We start from the raw sequence: 18,562 nt of genomic DNA on the forward strand, positions 1-18,562 counted from the left end.
TGTATCATTCTAAATAACTGTATAAATTGTTCCTAATAAAAAAATTTTAAACATTGACAAGGGTAAGAACTTAGTATGTTATTTTATATTTATTAAAGAGATGTTTCAAATGTTTTCATTACAAATGTTGCATGTCCATCATTTAAGGAAGAAATTTCATTTAATTTTACTGCAAGAAGAGAAGGGGAGGCAGTTAATTAAGTTGCACAAAAATCCAATTTTCATTACAACAAGCTTATTCACTAAAGTTTCTACTGGGAAATCAAAATGGTATTATGTTGTTGCTTTCAATATTGTCTCACAACAGAATGAGGGAGACCAAATATGTAAAACAGATGATATAAAAACTCAGCCAATATTAGTATAAGATTTAAGTTGAATTTATAATGCACTGAAGGCTTTTGCTTCTATTGTGAATGAAATATAATATGACTTTTTAATTGTGCTAGGTATTTTTTAATAACATTTATAACTCATCAATGTGACACTCAAAGGTAAGTGGATTCCATATTAAAACTTGGTAGCAGGAATGGGGAAGAATTAATATCATACACTAAAAGAGCTGCTATATGATTACATGCTCTACTGGTCTGAACAATAGTTAATTCTCAGGTACAAATAGCAGAATACTGTTTCTTAGAGATAGTTTAACTCAATGTGTCTACATCCATAATATAGTCATTGACCCCAACCAAATTCAGTGAGGTACAAAACAATGGATTTGCACATGGCAGGAAACAATCATAGCAGGGCAAATGTCTGTATGCTTGTAGAAATCATTCCTCTCTACTCAGAAGAAACTTTCAGTTGTTATGTTTCTACTGTACTACTTTTCCACAAAACAAAATAGAACAGAGAAAATAGAGTTTGATATCTCAGTTACTGAGAAAAGGGAGAATATCAGATTTATCAGGTTTAAATGTTATAGGTGATAAAACAAAGTCATAACAAGGCTAAGAAAGGCAATTTTTCTTTCCTTAGCTTCTGCCTAACAATATCCTTGAGTCTGGAGGAATGTAAAAGGGGGTGGGGAGGGGCTTACGCTTGACTTTGTTCTACAGCTATGTACTCAGTGATTAACAACACTACTGCAAAATCAACATTAATAGGCAAAATAGGACTAAAACTCTTGAAAAGAGTTTACCGAAGTCAAACAATTCTCTTCCGCCACATAAAATGAGCAGGTTAAATGAATTTATTAATTGGCAAGCTGGGATAAAAGGTTCCACTTCTGGGGGCCACCTGAAGTTGGATGTTCTGGCCCAAACTATACAAGAGCCAGTAGCACAATTCTGAAACCTCTGAGGATGAGCTTCAAAAAAGTGTGGGTATGGAAGGAGATAAAGACGAGTTTCAGATAGTTACCATGAACCACTGGAAATCTAATGCTTACTTTTATGGGTCGGCAGGTGTGTAATTCAAGGGCAAGTCAGGACGTAAAGACTTAGGGTCAAAACACCTATTAAGAGGCTGAAACTGTTATCCCTAAATCTTTTCCACATTGTTTTTGTTATTTACTCGTTGGTCAATTAGTATTTATTAAAAACACACCTTTCATATAGTGCACAGTAATCTGGAGTACAAAAGAAATATTAACATCTATCCTCAAGAAATTTACACCATCTCAGATATGGAAAAGCAATCTTTCATATTAGTGGTATTCGAAGTTAACTATATTTTTATGTATCTACAATTATGTTAGATTTAACTGAATAGTGCTGCTGAACAAAACTACAGAGATGTCACAAGAAAGGTTTTTTTAAAATTGTGGATAAATCTCAGAGTTCACCCACGAGCAAGAGTCTACGATTAGTAATCGATGACATCACTCTTATTCCTAAGGGATAGATAATATCACTTCCTTAGGCTATGCTTAATATCAGCTTTTTAAGGCTGAAGCTGCCTTTAATCTTTTCTTTGCCTCAATACATTTTTTGGTTATTTTAGCAAATACCTGAGACACTTCTGTTGTTTTGTCTTCTATAATAATATGAATTCTACTACTTCTCAGAACAATCTAGGCTTTGAAATTTTCTTGCCCAGAATTCTCATTCGCTATGAGTTTACAAAAGATATTTAGATGAAGCAACTTCTGCCTGGTACCTCTTTGCAGGGATAAAACTAGACCTTCCAGGATATGCATTTTAAAAAGACACCTGGTGATTTACAAGCACATTTAAATTTGACAAGCACTTCCATACTACTGTAATGCTCAGATGACTGTGAAGATGACTAATTCCACCTGGAAGTATTAAATTAACACAGCAATTCTGGACATTCCCCAAAAAACTAAACATAGATTTATTGAATGATCCAGAAATCCCACTTCTAGGTATATGTCCAAAGGAATTGGAATTAATATGTCAAAGAGATATCTGCATTCCTGTGTTCATTTCAGCATTATTCACAACAGCCAAGGTATGAAAACAACCTGTGTCCGTCAATGATTAAAAAATGTGATATGGATTTTAAAGTGTGGCATATATGCACAATGGAATACAATGCAACCTTGAAAATAAAGAAATTCTGTCATTTGCAACAACATGGATGAACCTGGAGGACATCATGCAAAGTGAAATTAAGCCAGGTACTGAAATTCAAACACTGTATGATCTCACTTATATGTAGAATCTAAAAAAAGTTGTACTAATAGAGGAGACCGCGTGGAGTGAGCACCCGCAGCCTCCCCCTGCCCCTGGCAACTCTGGACCCCGGGATCCCCCTGGCTCACCCGTCCCCCATGGCCAACAAGGAAGCAGCCTTTGACAATGCACTAGAAGGTGTAATTAACGAAGAATGCAAAATATGGAAAAAGAACACTCCTTTTTGTTATGATTTTGTGATGACCCATGCTCTGGAGTGGCCCAGCCAAACTGCTCAGTGGCTTCCAGATGTAACCAGACCAAAAGGGAAAGATTTCAGCATTCATCAACTTGTCCTGGGGATACAAACATCAGATGACCACAACCACCTTGTGATAGCCAGCGTGCAGTTCCCTGACAATGATGCTCGGTTTGATGCATCACACTATGACAGTGAGAAAGGAGGATTTGGAGGTTTGGGGTCAGTTGGAGGAAAAATTGAAGTAGAACTCAAGACCAACCATAAAGGAGAAGTAAACAGGGCCCGTTACATGCCCCAGAACCCTTGCATCATTGCAACAAAGACTCCATCCAGTGATGTGCTTGTTTTTGACTATACGAAACATCCTTCTAAACCAGACTCTTCTGGAGATTGAAACCCAGACTTGTGTATTCGTGGACATCAGAAGGAAGGCTACGGGCTTTCTTGCAACCCAAATCTCAGTGGGCACTTACTTAGTGCTTCAGATGACCACACCACCTGCCTGTGGGACATCAGTGCCATTCCAAAGGAAGGAAAAGTGGCAGATGCGAAGATCATCTTTACAGGGCACACAGCAGTAGTAGAAGATATTTCCTGGCATCTGCTCCATGAGTCTCTGGGTCAGTTGCTGATGATCAGAAACTGATGATTTGGGATGCTTATTCAAACAATACTTCTAAACCAAGAAATCAGTTGTTGTTCACACTGCTGAAGTGCACTGACTATCTTTCAGTCCTTATAGCAAGTGCATTCCTGCAAATCACTCACAAGACTACTTCCTTGTGGGACCTTAGAAATAGGAAACTAAAGTTGCATTCCTTTGAATCACATAAGGATGAACTATTTCAGATTCAGTGGTCTCCTAACAATGAGACTATTTTGGCTTCCAGTGGTACTGATCACAGACTGAATGTTTGGGATTTAAGTAAAATTGGAAAGGAACAATTCCCAGAAGATACAGAAGATGGGCCACCAGAATTGTTTATTCATGGTGGCCACACTGCCAAAATATCTGATATCTCCTGGAATCCCAATGAACCTTGGGTGATATGCTCTGTATCAGAAGACAATGCCACGCAAATGTGGCAAATGTTGGAGAACATTTATAGCGATGAAGACCCTGAAGGACACTTGGATCCAGAAAGACAAGGGTCCTAGATATATCTGCACTTCTTGTGATTTACGACCCTATCTTTTTCCCTCTCAGCCCTGAGATTGATTTAACACTGGTTTTGAGACACACAGATTTTGTCCGGCTCTCCTTCTATAATAGGTACCAAGAGCAATGCTATGAACCCAAACAGTGGGTGTTTTCTAAATATTAACTGAGGGACTTGTTTCAGAAAACCCAGGCTTACATTTAAATTTTCTTCAGGAATTTTCTAGTAACAAACCCAGGTCTAAAGTAGCCACAGAGAGGGAAATATTACGTGTGATTTTTTTTCTTCTTATGCTACATCCCCAAGTTTTTCAGACTCATTTAAGACTACAGTAAGGAATAGAGCCAAGTGAGGTAGGTGTTTGAGTCTTGAAGTATAAATATTACAAGATGTCATTTTTATTCAGGAAGTAGGGAGATTCAAGTCACATAGATTCCTACTCTAAAATCTTCACACCTGACTCTCCAGGATGCACATTTTCCTACATCGACCAGTCTCCTCTTGGTTTCTTCAGTTAATTCAAAACTACATGTTCCTTTTTCCCCATATGTTTTTGCTTGTTCGTGTAATTCTTGAGCTGTTTTCATTTTATTTCCTTCCTTTCTGTGAAATAGTTTTTGTTGTTTTTTTTTAACTTGAGACCACCAAGTTGTAAAGACGTATGTTTTCACCTGACAGTTATACCACAAGTATATTTTTTATACCACAATTATATTTTTTACATATATTGATTTATTTTTTCAAATCAAATAAAATAAATAAGATAAATAAATAAAGTCATACTCATCGAAGCAGAGAGTTACCAAAAGCTGGGGGGATGGCTGGGGGGATGAGGAAAGTTCCAGTTAGACAGGAGAATAACTTTTAGAAATCTATTGCACAGCATGGTGACTATAGTTAATAATAATGTAGTGTACATTTCAAGATTGCTAGAAAAATAGATTTTAAACGTTCCCACCAGAAAAAAAATAAGAAGGTGAGGTGATGGATATGCTGTATAAACTTATTGAAACATCACATTTTACCCCCAAAATATATACAATTATTATTGTTTATTTAAAAAAATTATGTGTATATATATACATATATATATATAACAATTTTATTGTAAAAAAGTAAATGTACTTTTTGTCATTGTCTTTTATTTGTAAGAAATCTTTATATATCCTGGATATTAATCCTTCAATTTTATTTATTACAATTTTTTTTTTTTTTTTTTTTTTTTTTGCTGTTTGAGACTTAGTTTTCCAATATAGGATGACTTTTTACATAAAGAAGTCCTTAATTTTAGTGTAATCTAGTTTATTAATTATTTCTTTTGTGGTTAGTGGTTTTTGAGTAAAATCAAAACATCAGGATGTGTTCACTTGCAAACACTAGAAAACTTAATTTTTGTTTATACAAAAAAGGGGGAAACCATTGTCTCATAATTGCAGAGTCTTTTAGTAATGATATCTTTAGGTACTGCATGATTCAGAAAAAAATTGACCACCAGGATTTGCCTGTTCTGGCTTCTGAGGTTTATCTCCATTCTTCGATCTCATATTTCAGGTTGTGGTCACGGCCGCTGCAGGTTCATCCTGTTGATCACAAAACTGTAGCTCCAGACCTCACACTCTCATAGTATCAAATCCACAGGAACTAGACACAGAAAGTTTCTCTTTCCCAGAAGTCCCTGCAAAGATTACCTCATGTCTCATCAGCTCTTATTTGCAAACATGCCCATCTTGAACCTATGACTATGGCCAAAAGGATGGGGCATGCTGATTGGTTTAGACCAATTAGGACCAACTTCTGCATCTGAAAATGGAGTCAACCACTGAAAAGCACATGAGCTGAGACTGGAGAAATGAGGATATGGTTACCCAAAACACTAACCTTTTGGGGCTAGGTGGCCAAAAAAACTAATAAAGGCTGAGATAATTATTTTTAACTTCACATGTGACACTGGTACATGGTTACTCTAGTTTTAAAAATAGACATGATTTCAAATACTGGCCCTTCCATTTACTATGTGATAATTAGTCACCCTATCTAAGTCACAATTGCTTCATATTTAAAATGGAAATATTAATACCTTTTCAAGGTTATTGTGGATCAAATAAAACTTATATATAAAGTACTTGACATATGCAAGATAAATGCAGTAACATAATAATTAACATCTGAGTGTTAATCGAAAGCTATATGCTGCCTTTCCTAGGAGTATTCGCATGTGAGGCTTCCGCTCTGGTTATGGTACTAATGATGCAGTCCTTGATGAATTAAATATTAGTGAAAGAAGATGAAGCCTAAGTGCAGGGTTATGCCTGCCCCAGTGAAATCCAACCCTAGGAGATCCATAGTTGATGATGGGAAGCAGCACAGTCCTCATTCTCAACAGACTTACTGTGCTGTTCAATCTTACATCAAGTTCTTCCTTTTGCCAAAAAATTTGAATTTGGGCAATTTAATTAACTTATCCATGATTTCCTCATCCATAATACCACCTAGCAGAATGAAGTTATGGTAGATGCTTTTAGCACTTAGCCAAAATAAAGACCCAATAAACCCATCCCTTTCCCCTACACCAAACCCAGGACCTTTTTATTCCTCCGTATTTCTTTAATCTTCTTCACAAATCAATATTCACTAGCAAAAGCACACATCCTTTTAAAGAAACAAAAGTTCTTAGGATTTCTCTAGGAAAATGTTTTCCCAAGAAAAGTAATCAGCCAGGGAATAGTCGAGGTGGGGCACAGAACTTCTCATTTACTATAAGAACACTGCAAGGTGGCAAAAGGCCAAATTTTAAATGTATTTTGTCTTAGCTTATTTGTGGCCAATTTTCAATTCTTGCTTATTTTTATGGAAATCGCACTTACAACATCTAAACTGAGAAGGATTTTCAGGGCAATTAAGAAACTAAGATGTATTTAATGTAAGTGTTTGAGGCCTTTAAAATAGCCTATTATTTGTTTATATTTGAGAAAGTTCATCACAAAACAAAATCCTACTGTTAGTGCTCCATGAGAATATATTATGCTATTACTACTGGTAGTCAGTAAAAGAAGATGGCATTTATTTAAAACACTCACTAGAATATAAATTTAAGAATTAAACAGTCTCTAAGCACATGTTTACTGAGTACCATGGATATGCCCACGGCTGTGCTAGGAGTTCAAGGCTAATAAAAAAAAATCATTTTTAAAAGCATAAATCATTGCAGGCAAAGAAGAGTATTAGCTAGCCATATGCAAAAAAATATTACTAATCCAATTCATGGAGGACTGGCTGAACTATTCAAAATCACGCTAAGCCCTTTTTCTTCCTTGTGTCATATATTCTTGGGAGGGTCTTGAAAGTCACTCAGTATAGAATTTCAGAATCAAATTGTATATGTTGGACCTATTACATTTAAACATTTAGCAATCTCTACTCGCCCAGGATAACTTGAGCCAATGATTTATATCATTGAAGTTAAAAAAATTGAGTTTAAAATATTTAAATAGTTCAAATGAAAGACAGTAATTTATCTTAAAGCATATGAATAATTAATCTAGTATTTTAATTATAAAACCTTGAGATAATTGTTTCTTATCCCACATGCCATCTGGCTCTTGGAGGCCTTGGGGCCCAGACTAACTGGGAACGGTGCTCAACCGGGAGGAAGGGAAGCCAGGCTGGAAAGAAGGAACCCAATTTCTCCTCTGGGAGGGAGTTAAACCAGAGGAACGTTTAAGACGGTAGAATAAACTAGAGCCTTGTACCGCTCTAGCAGTACTCTAGCAGTACTCCTGCACAGCTGTGCAAAACTTTAGAGCAACTGTCTACCAACTCCTCCAGGAAAAAGCACAACTGCTTCTGCTTTAGTAACATTTGCCTCCTTATTAAGCAGATTCAGTGGCCATTTGACTGATGCATGATTCACTGGTGAACTTTACAGAGAAAATGTGTCTTTAGGATAAAAGGGAGCACTTGGCCTTTCAGTCAATCAGCAACCAATGAGTTTGTTAGACTCAACATGGTTTAGAGATTGAGTCGCTGCTGGATTCAGCCTGGTTTCCAGTGGTGGATAGGGTGAGGGTCTAGACACTGAAGAAATGAGAATTTTAGACGAGGAAGAATAACTAGAGAGGAGGGGAGAAAGGCCGTCCCTAGCATCTTCTTTCTTTGACTAACTCCTATTTAAATCCCTAACTTCCTCAACAGCAGGTCCCAGCAGAAAATTTCTGTCCACTGAGACAGGATCCTTTCTGAGCAATGAAAGCAGATTCTTCCAATAGGAATATGCTGGTATATTGTGTAGATGATCAAGGCATGAGATAGACTGCACTATGAACACAATAAATGTCAATATTGTTTAGCACCCATTACCTCATACCTTGTGAGTCAATGTTTGTGCAGATTTCTGAGTTCATAGAGTGAGAGTAAACAGAACTAATTACTATTAAATACCAAGCTTTGCAGTCCTCACTCTAAAGGCTGTATTTACAGAAGTAGTCTTAAGCACCTCTCTGAAGAGCTACTAGCCAAATTGACAAACAGGAGCATCCTACCTGAGAGCACTATAATTGAGCAACCACAGTGTCACCACAGTGTTGTGAAGAACACGAGGTGGCAGTGGATTAGGACACACTGGATGACAATTGCGTGTTCCCTTCTTTCTCACCAGAGATGTAGGGAATATATTTATCATTTAAGACAGTTTCTGTATTGATAAAATTGGAATAAATATACCATTCTTTCAAGGTTGCTATGAGGATTAAAAATGGTGTTATGTAAAATTTATATCAAAGTACTAGCATACATTAGAGTTACAATAAATTGTAGCTATTGCAATGGAGGTCCATAAAAAATCCCTACATTTCAGCTACTCAGTGTTAGGTCAGCAAGACAAACAGAATAAAAGACTCTGAGCCAAACGTTATCAAACAAGGAAGTTTATTCCAGCAAACCTGGAGGGGAAACTGAAAGATCAGTGTTCTGCCCTCATACAGACTAGCAGAGGCTTTATAGGGTTTGTCTGGGAGGGGGTTGGGCAACTATTCTGAGCACTCAGCATTCCATAATGGCTTCGAGATTTTTTGTTTGTTTCATATAAGATGTTTTTGTTGGAACACACCAGCCTGAAAGAAAGGGAGGGGGTAGGAGGACAGGGGAGGGAGTAGCAGATGACTGTGAGGTCTAATACTCGGTTCTGTCTCTTACTCTTCTTTCTCAATCTATTGGCTCTGTAATAATATTTCCAGTTTACCCTTTTGCCTTGTACTTATTTTTTACCTCTCTGCTGATCTGAAGAATAATAAGGTTCTATTTTCTGCTTGATTTTTTCATCCCAGCTTCAACCTAAATATTGTACATTGTGTCTCCCCCTGGCTCCATGATCTCTAGTTAGAGGGCCCATACTACCCAGTCATCACATCTAGTGTAGAAGTGAATGGTCAGGGCATGCTAGTGAAGACTTTATGAGTGAAATAGGGTATGAGCTACACCTTGAAGGACAGACACAATTGAAATTAAAGAGGACTTTATATTTGCTTTTCAATATTTCATATAGACCACCAAGTTTTGATTAGCATTGGCTGTTACAATGTCATTCTCACTTGTTTCAACATTCTAACACCGCATTTCAGTGTTCCAAGAATGGATAGTGTCATTTTCAAATACAAAAACAGTCAGCTTAATTTGTATTGATAACCTGCTGGGTTGATTATTTCCTGATGGTATAATAGCACCTTGATTGCATTGTTTGATTCAAAGACTCCTGTGATCCAATTGTTTTCAAACTGTGATTTGTGAAGCCCTGGAGTTCCAAGGAGATAGTCCACGGTTCCTCTCAAGGCATCTGGAAGGGAAGCCAAGCCAGGATTCAGGCTGCCCTGCTCTGTCCAGAGCACGCCACTTCTACTGATTCATACTGGGTTCAAGACAAGATTTTATTTGGAAAATGAAAAAGAATTACACTACTTGAAAAACAAACAAACAAACAAACTTTGGAAACTATTTCAAATACGAAGAACCACAATGCAGTCTATTAGCACGCCCAGTATTACAGTTTTTATCTTTAAACTATTTATGTATTTAGCTGAGCAGATATTCCTGCATATCAGCTGCATGGAAGAGAATGAGACAAAAGTAAAGCCCTGTCCTTGAAGAGGAGACAACCCTGGCAGCAGCGATTGCTGCTCTCTATTCAGTACCCCGTCTCCCTTCTTCCTTTCAGGCAAAATCACCTCTGGATTTTCTTTATGTAAGATAAAATAAGCTCCAATGTGTTTAAGCCACTGCTATTATTATTTTTTAATACTAGGTCAAACCTAGTTCTAATGAATTCAGGCAAGTGAATATGCAAATCCAGGAGCTTGATTAATTAGGGTGGAGATAGAATGTTTAGGGGACTTGGAGGCTCAAAAGTAACCCAGGCACTAGCGTTTGGGAAAGGTTTCTTAAGAGAGTTAATGTCTAAATGGAACCCTGTAAACGAGTTGGAGTTAGCCAAGCAAAGAGAGTATGGGAAGGGGGTATCAGGAATGAGGAGCAGTGTGTGCAGAAACCTGGGGGGTGGGGGGTAGGGTGCAACCCAGTGCGTTCTGGGAACTAAGAGCATCTCAGTGAAGACAGAGCAAGGGGTTCGTGGGTGGGGGAGAGGTAAGAAACAAACAAGGACCAGTCAGAAGCCTCCTGTCTGACTGAAAAGGGAGGCTTTCAGCAGGGGGTGTGACATGATAACATTTGAATTTCATACAGATAATTCTAGGTTGAAGTGTAGGAAGAATAGAGATGGAAAACCAATTTAGAGACTGTTTTAATAATACTGACAAAATTAGTGGCTAAAAAAAGTGATTAAGAAAAGAGGAAGAATGTAAGAACTTTGTTATTGGTCAAATTGGATGACAGAAGATGAACACATAAGGGGGAAGAAATAATCGAGATTGATGTCCAGGTTCCCGGGTGAGTAATTTCATTCACTGATATCCCAGGAAGAGAAGCACGTGAGCTGTCTTCGAACATCCCGAAAAGATGGACTACATCTGCACGTAGGGACATTTGTGAACACGGTCATCAGAGGTGAGCTTTCTGAGCCTGAGCAGCTCATTCTTTCCATGACTTAGCTCCCTTATTTCCTCTTGTTTATCTTATTTTGTGGTGTCTTCTCATTGATCGATTTTACACATTGAATGATTGTTTACATCTAAATATGCTTTATCCTTTAACAGAAAACATCTTTCCAGAATTGTGTCCATTATGAAAGGCATATGATACAACTGAGGAAATTACATGTTTCCATAGTAATTCTGCTCTTTTCTGTCACTAACCATTCCTTTTTTTCTACTTCTAGTTGAATATCAGAAAACTCAAAGAAGACTTTGCATATCCAGGACACGTTAATTTGATTGTTCAGATCTCATACCTGACTCCTTGAGCTCAACTATTCACACACTTTCTCTACAACATACATTCTTTTTATATCCAAGAGTGGATGTTGAGAAAACTTAGTTTAACCCTTGTCATTGTAATGAGATCATATTCGGAAAGGAACTTGTAGCAGAGTCTGTATTGCTAAAGTGAAATGACACAAGATCACTTTGGGTGCATGCAAAATGAATAATAAGAAAATTCACTAATGAATAGTAGCTACATCCAAATAACTGTTGTGTCTACAGTTCTGGATCTAAAAAAAACCAGGTAATCAGATAATAAATATAGAGAAATCTTAGTATGTTATGCTTTTTAATTCAATTCTTCAACAAATATGTATTAAACACCAAATGGATTCTCATAAAGCTGAGACTCTAGTGACAGGGACAGATAATCACATGAGTAAATATGTAATTATAGGGGCTGGTTGTTTAGCTCAGTTGGAGAGAGTGTGACCTTCTAAAACCAAGGTCTAGGATTCAGTTGCCTGTACCGTCCAGCTGCCAAAAAAAAAAAAAAATGTAATTACAAATTAGGACAAGTGTTCTGCAAGAAATGTGGAGTGTATTAACAGACTAGAACACAGAGGCCTGGTTTAGATGGAGGAGGGGCCATGTACCAGCTAAGGTTCAGTTGCACATAGTAGAATCTGTGGTAGCCAGCTTAAGCAGAAAGGGACTCACTGCAAAGTTCTGTATTAAATGGCTCTCAGAATTATCAGTGAAGTCACAGACCCTAGAATGAGCTGCCATTAACAGTCTTCAAAGCCATACCACAGAACTAGACTACGAAGGGAGCTACTACTACTCCTGCCAGAATCTGAGAGCTGATAGTTTTGCTGCTGACCTCAGAACCACATCCCCTTTGCTAAGATCTGTACCATAAAAATGGATGCCTTGTGTATTAGTCTGTCTCTGTTGCTTTATAACAAAATACCTGGAACTTGGTAATTTATAAAGAAACAATATTTATTGCTTACAGTTTCAGAGGCTGAGAAGTCCCAAGCCCAAGGAACACATCTGGTGAAGGGCTTGTCCTGGCAGTGACTATAGTGACTCAGGGTATCACATGGTGACAATGGTGGAACAGAGAGAGAGATAGCTTCTCATGCACTCTCCTTTTAAAGCTCTTAGAACCATGCCCACGTCCATTATTAAACCATAAACTTATCAATCCATTTACTAGGACATGGCTCTCACAATCTAATCACCTCTTCAAGGCCTCACTTTTCAATTACCATAACAGGATTTCCCACCCTTAACAGTTACAGTGGGGACCGAGTCTCCAACACATTAAACTGTGGAGGCACACGATTCAATCCATAATACCAAGCACTCTGCTATTCTTTCCAGTTAACTCAGTTCTGGATTCAAATTGTCCGTGAGAGCCCCTATGTGGTAAATGGAAGTGACATTCAGAGCCTCAGCAGTGCAGGAGTGTGCGAACTACACTTTGAGCTCTTCAGTTCCTCAGTTCAGGAGACCACACCAAAGGATTTGGGAGGATGTGCTGAGCAAGAGGACCCACGGTATGTGCCACACATGTAGGGGAAGACCTTCCCAAGGAGACATGTTAAACTTGAGGCAGGAGTGTTCAGCCAGATGATGAGTGAGAAAAAGACAACCACGGAAAGATTGAAAGATCAGCATATGTATAAGCCCAGTGGTGGGAAATACTTGGCCCATTTCACCCTCATCAGACTAGTGAGTCTGGATCTAGGCCAGCGAGTCAGCAGCACGGTGCTGAAAGGAAACCGTGGAAGCCGACCCATCCAGGTCATGCAGAACCTCACAGGCCGTATTAACAATTTAAGTTTTTTCCTAAGTAATACTGGAAGCCATTTAAAGGTTTTAAGCAGAAAATTACTATGATTATTTTAACATTCTTAAAGATGACTTTGGCTGCTGCACATGGAATGGATTTTAGAGAGGATCCAGATGAAAGACGGCGGGGAGCTGCTGGGAGGCCAGTTACAGACCCAGTGAGTAGTGATGGTGAAGACGGAATGAAGTGAACTGATTCAACTAATCAGCTGGAAGGAGAAACAATAGCACTTGGAGGAAATAAGGGAAGAAGCAGATAATGTTCACAATTTACTACAAATAAGAACTAATCACTACTATACAAATGCAGTCCCCTATTCCAAAATGACAATTCCTACATCAATATTATTTCTAAAAAGATGAAAGTACAGCACAGCTCACTCATCACCTGGCCAGGCTCGCAGTGCATGCCATTTGTTTATCAGCTGGTGTGAGCTCTAGGTGGTCTTGTTTCTTCAGTTTCCACTTTGTGACTCTTCCTTTGGCGTGCTGTGTTTAGTGCACTTTAGAATTAATCACTGTGCAAGTGTTCTACCTAATACCCTTTGTACTTGAAGACCATCTCTAGGCCTCCAGTTTTATCATGGTGCTGTACAGACACAGAAGAAGAGAACCGGGAGGGAAAGAAAGAATGAAAACAGCTGGGGTAAGTGTAAAGGATGGACGAAAGATTGCAGGTTATAGAGAAATCAGCAAAGGACTGAGGGTACCTGAACAAATAAGGATGACATGAAGAAATAAGGCTCAGTTTTAAAAGGGACAGCAATATAGTGTGTAAATAGGTATATTTCATGCTCCAGTGCATGCTATTTCTATTCAAGACCCTGTCCGTGCATTTGTAACCTACATAAGAAACATTCCCTACGCCTGCCCTCGTTTTTATAAGCAAGTGGTATAGATCACAAAGTGAGACGTGAGCAAGGAAATAGGAAGCTGGATAATATATCACAAGATGCCGTCTCTGAGGTGAGGAAGGAGAGAGAGGTCATTAATACGGAAATGAAGGAAACGCAGAAAAGAGGTGAGAAACCAGAGCAATGCAAAGAAGGTAATAGAAGGAAAGTAAAAAGTCTGATGATTTCTAAATTACTCTCTTCTACCTCCTCTCTGCTGATTTTTTTCTTAAAATTCTACAGTTTGTTTTTTTTCTCCCACCATTCTACTGAAACTATTTCAGAAGTCCCTGGTGACTTCCAAATTTCTAAATATAAAGGCCTTATTTTATCATTATTTTCTGTCTGCTCCACTTAAAAATGAAGTTATATAGACATACCTCATTTTCCCTAAATTGGAATATGTCACTATTTTACTAATTAGCAATACATAGTTACTGTAAAAAAAAAAAGCAAATAATGCAAAGTAAAAATAACTCTAAATTCACAGTTTAGGGCAAAACATTGAAAACTATTAGATGAACATGCTTCCTGACATATTTCTTTTCATGAATACACACTTGCACATGGAGAACAATATGCAATTTTAAGTAAATGCACTGTACATACTGTTTTCTATCCTCTTTATTTTTCACACAACAATGTCAATAAAGATTTACATCATGAATTTTATTGATAGCATGGTATTCATTTGCTTCTCTTGATAAATATCTTAGTTGTTTCTGCTTTTTCACTAAAATGTTTCAGGACATGAAGAAGAAAATGTTCTGAATTCTTTGAAGACATCAGAACGCTGATGTCAAAATTGACATAGCCAGCCGAAGTCAAACCACACACGCTCCTCATTTATGAATGTTTCTGCACTTGAAGAATTATTTTCTTGGTTTTATCCGTAGTAATTGGATGGCTAGACTAAAAAAGATGTTTTGCATTTTGATAAATATTTCAAATGCTGACAGAAAAAATTACTCAAATGTATATTTCTGTACCTAGGTTTCCAAAACCTTACAAATGCTGAGTTTTGTCCTGTATTGCACTCTCCAAAATATTCACTGCTATTTTTGTTTCTTTGATTATTAATATGGTGCAATATCCTTTCAATGCTCATCGGTCGTTTATACTTTTAATTTCTGAAATTCCTTTCAACTCATTTTCCCCGTTTTCCTATCATGGCGGGTATATTTTTAAACTTATTTTTAATCTATCTATTAAAATTAGGAAAATTAACTCTCCATCTGTCATATATGTTGTAAATATTTTTTTCTAGTTCTTGAAGTTATCTTCAAACTCATTTATTGTAGTTTTGCAGGCAAAAGTTCTCCATTCTTATTTAGTCAAAATCTTCCTCCTTCCATTTCTCTCTCCTTCCTCTCTTTTTTCAAAACATGCTTAGAAGCTTAGAAAGAACTTCCCCAAGATACTATACAAATTTTGACTTATACTTTATTCCAATAATTTTAGAATTTTATTTTCTACCTCTAAGTATTTAATCCGCCCAGAATTTGTTTTGGATGTTTTTATTTTTCTCGAATGGCTGCCGTGTTATTATATTACCATCTTTTTTGCATAACGAGTCTTTGCCCCGGCAACATCCCCTGGCTGTAGATGTCATATTTATTAGATTAAATTCTCACACGTAAGGGTTTATTTCATGGTTTCTCTGGTCTTTCGGTCGTTGCAGCTAGGAGAAGGCTCGCTGTCCCCAGCAAGGGCGTGGGCTCAGCTGGCAGGACACGCTCCGGTCCAGCCGCCTGGAGCACAGGTGCCGCCCTGGGAGCCCCGACACTGTGGCCACCTCAGAGTTGTCGCCCTCTGAGGGTGGCGGCCGGAGCTCAGCATCCGTCTGGGCGTCCTCCTCGTCCTCAGGTGCTGTCGCCCCCGACGGCCTCGCGGGGCTCCTCGCAGTACAGGTCGGGGCGCGGGGGCTGCGGCGGCGCCTCGGGGAGCGCAGGCGGCCCGGGCCGGGCTGTGGGTTCAGCTGCGGCAGCCTGGCCCGCACCTGCTCGTCGCAGCACACGTCAAGCTGCGGCTAGTCCATCAGGGACTTTCCACTCAGCGGGACCCGTATGCCACAAGCAGCTCCACCAGGCGTGCCGTGGCTCCCGGTCGTCGCGGTCCCTGGTGCCCAGGCCGGCTCGGTGCTCCAGCAGCAGAGCAGCGCCTCGCGGAACCCGTCGGCCGCCGCAGTGTGCGGCAGGTGGCCCTGCGGTCCAGGGCGGCATCCAGGATGGCCCCAGGCTGTAGGGGTTCGGGGCTCCGGATGTTGTCCGGCACGTGTAACTCCAGCCCGGCCCGGGTCCCCTCGATGCTGTCCTGGGTGATGCCGCGGTCCGCCATGGCGGTCTCGAGACAGTCCAGGGTCCGCTCATCTTCACACAGGTCACAGGGCACGTTCCGGTCGTGTTGACTGCCAGGAGGGTGGCGCCGTGGGCGATGAGCTGCTGCAGCAGGTACTGGTGGCTGCAGGTGGGCGCAGCATGCAGAGGCGTCCAGCACTCACTGTCGCAGGCGTCGATGCTGGCCCCGGCCTCCAGAAGCTGCTGGAGGACAATCAGGACGTCCTCGTTGGCCGGGTCAGGGCTGACCCCGCTCCCATGGAACTGAAGGACTTTCTCCAGGTAATTTCGGGCAGCGGTCGCCAGAAGCGCAACGCTGGGAGGGAAGAGGACATGCTTCTAGGGCCACAACCATGGCCCTTCTTTCCCTGGGCTTCCTTCTCGGCCTGGGCCCACGTCTTCACCGGCTGGGCACGTCTCTTCTGGGAGTGCTTCAGCCGCTCCGGAGTGCCCACCCTGCTCTCCGTGGCCATCTCTGCCGGCAGCTCCAGGTGCTCGGCCATGGCGGGGGCTGCTGAGGCACAAGGGCGGGAGCTAAGGGACCGGGCCAGGCCGAGGGACGAGGCAGCTGGCTGGACTGGCACCCTCAGGGACATTCCTTTCCCAAGGCAAGGCTGGGTCAGGTGCTCACGCCTTGACCAGACCCAGGCAGCCCTGAGGGGCACGGGCCCTAGGCAGGAAGAGCAGCGTGGGATACTCCTGGATTCAAATCAATAATTTTATTTAGAAAACATCAATATTTGGAAGTGATTCTGGACAGAAATTTTACCCTTTTTACTCTTATTTCAAAATATTTTGTTTCTTATTGCAAAATATGTTTTTAGAGTTTTGCTGACTTCATTTAAAATATTATGGAGAATGCTTTATCATCTGGAACAGCTTAAATCACATAGAAATCATCAATGGCTTGGAGTCATTAAGGAAATTAGAGACAGAAATTAGAGGATAATTATTTTAAAACTTTCTCTTTTTTTTCTTACCCAAGTTTTGTAATTTTTCTATAAATTTGTATGTTTAGACCAGCTTTTCTCATTTATTCTAATGTTGTCTAAAGTGTATGAGAGGAATTCAAAAAGTTTGTGGGAAAAATGCAAGTAAAAGGTAAAAATAAAAAATATGACCTTTATTTCTCAACAAGTTCCATCAAGTCCAAGACACTTTTCTAAGCAATGACACCAGCCATTTAGTTCTTCCCCAAAGAACTGAGGGTTTTGGAAGATTAACCATATCAATGCAGTCTTTTTTCATTACTAACTGAAAGAAAATGGGTGCCCTTTAAAGATATTTTATGATTAGGAAACAAAAAGTCAGAAACAGCCACATCAGGACTGTCAGGTAAATGCCTAATGATTTCCCATCAAAACTCTCACAAAAATGTTCTTGTCTGATGAGAGGAATGAGCAGAAGCATTGTTGTGGTGGGGAAGGACTCTGCTAAAGCTTTGGCGAACTTTCTGCAAACACTCTCATAATAAGCAAATGTTGATTCTTTGAATCTCAAGAGAGTCAACAAGCAAATTGCCTTGAGTATCTCCAAAAAGTCTTGCCATGAGTTTTGCTCTTGACTGGTCTGCTTCTGCTTTGACTGGACACTTCCACCTTTCGGTAGTCACTGTTTTGATTATGCTTTGTCTTCAGGATCATACTGGTAAAGTCATGTGTCATCTCCTCTTAAAATTCTTCTAAGAAATGCTTCAAGATCTTGATTCCTTTGTTTAAAATTTCCATTGAAAGCTCTGTTCTTCTCTGCAGCTGATCTGGGCGTAACAGTTTTGGCACCCATGAAATAGAAAGTTTGCTTAAGTGTAATTTTTCAGTCAGAACTGTATAAGCTGAACCAATTGAGATGTCTGTGGTGTTGGCTATTGTTTCTGCTGCTAATCATTGGTCCTCTTCAATTAGGGTACAAACAAGATGAATTGTTTTGTCGCCAATTGATGTGGATGGTCTGCTGCAGCAGGCTTCATCTTCAACAATGTCTTGTCCCTTCTTTATTTATTTTTTATTGAAACAGTTGATTGTACATATCTGTCGGGTACAGAGTTGAATATCAACATCTGTCAGCAATATGTGATACACAAATCGGTATAATTAGCAAGCTGAACA

At 39.5% G+C, this 18,562-nt stretch overlaps 2 pseudogenes; one reads left to right on the plus strand and one right to left on the minus strand.

Moving 5' to 3' along the window:
- The first annotated feature begins 2,740 nt into the window (after positions 1-2,740).
- On the plus strand, positions 2,741-4,002 carry LOC134360951 (histone-binding protein RBBP4-like; annotated as a pseudogene).
- An 11,800-nt stretch (positions 4,003-15,802) lies between these two features.
- LOC134381866 (protein phosphatase 1 regulatory subunit 16A-like) lies at positions 15,803-16,960 on the minus strand (annotated as a pseudogene).
- Positions 16,961-18,562: the final 1,602 nt, after the last annotated feature.

The sequence above is a fragment of the Cynocephalus volans genome, chromosome 1 (assembly GCF_027409185.1).
Source record: "Cynocephalus volans isolate mCynVol1 chromosome 1, mCynVol1.pri, whole genome shotgun sequence".
NCBI lineage: Eukaryota > Metazoa > Chordata > Mammalia > Dermoptera > Cynocephalidae > Cynocephalus > Cynocephalus volans.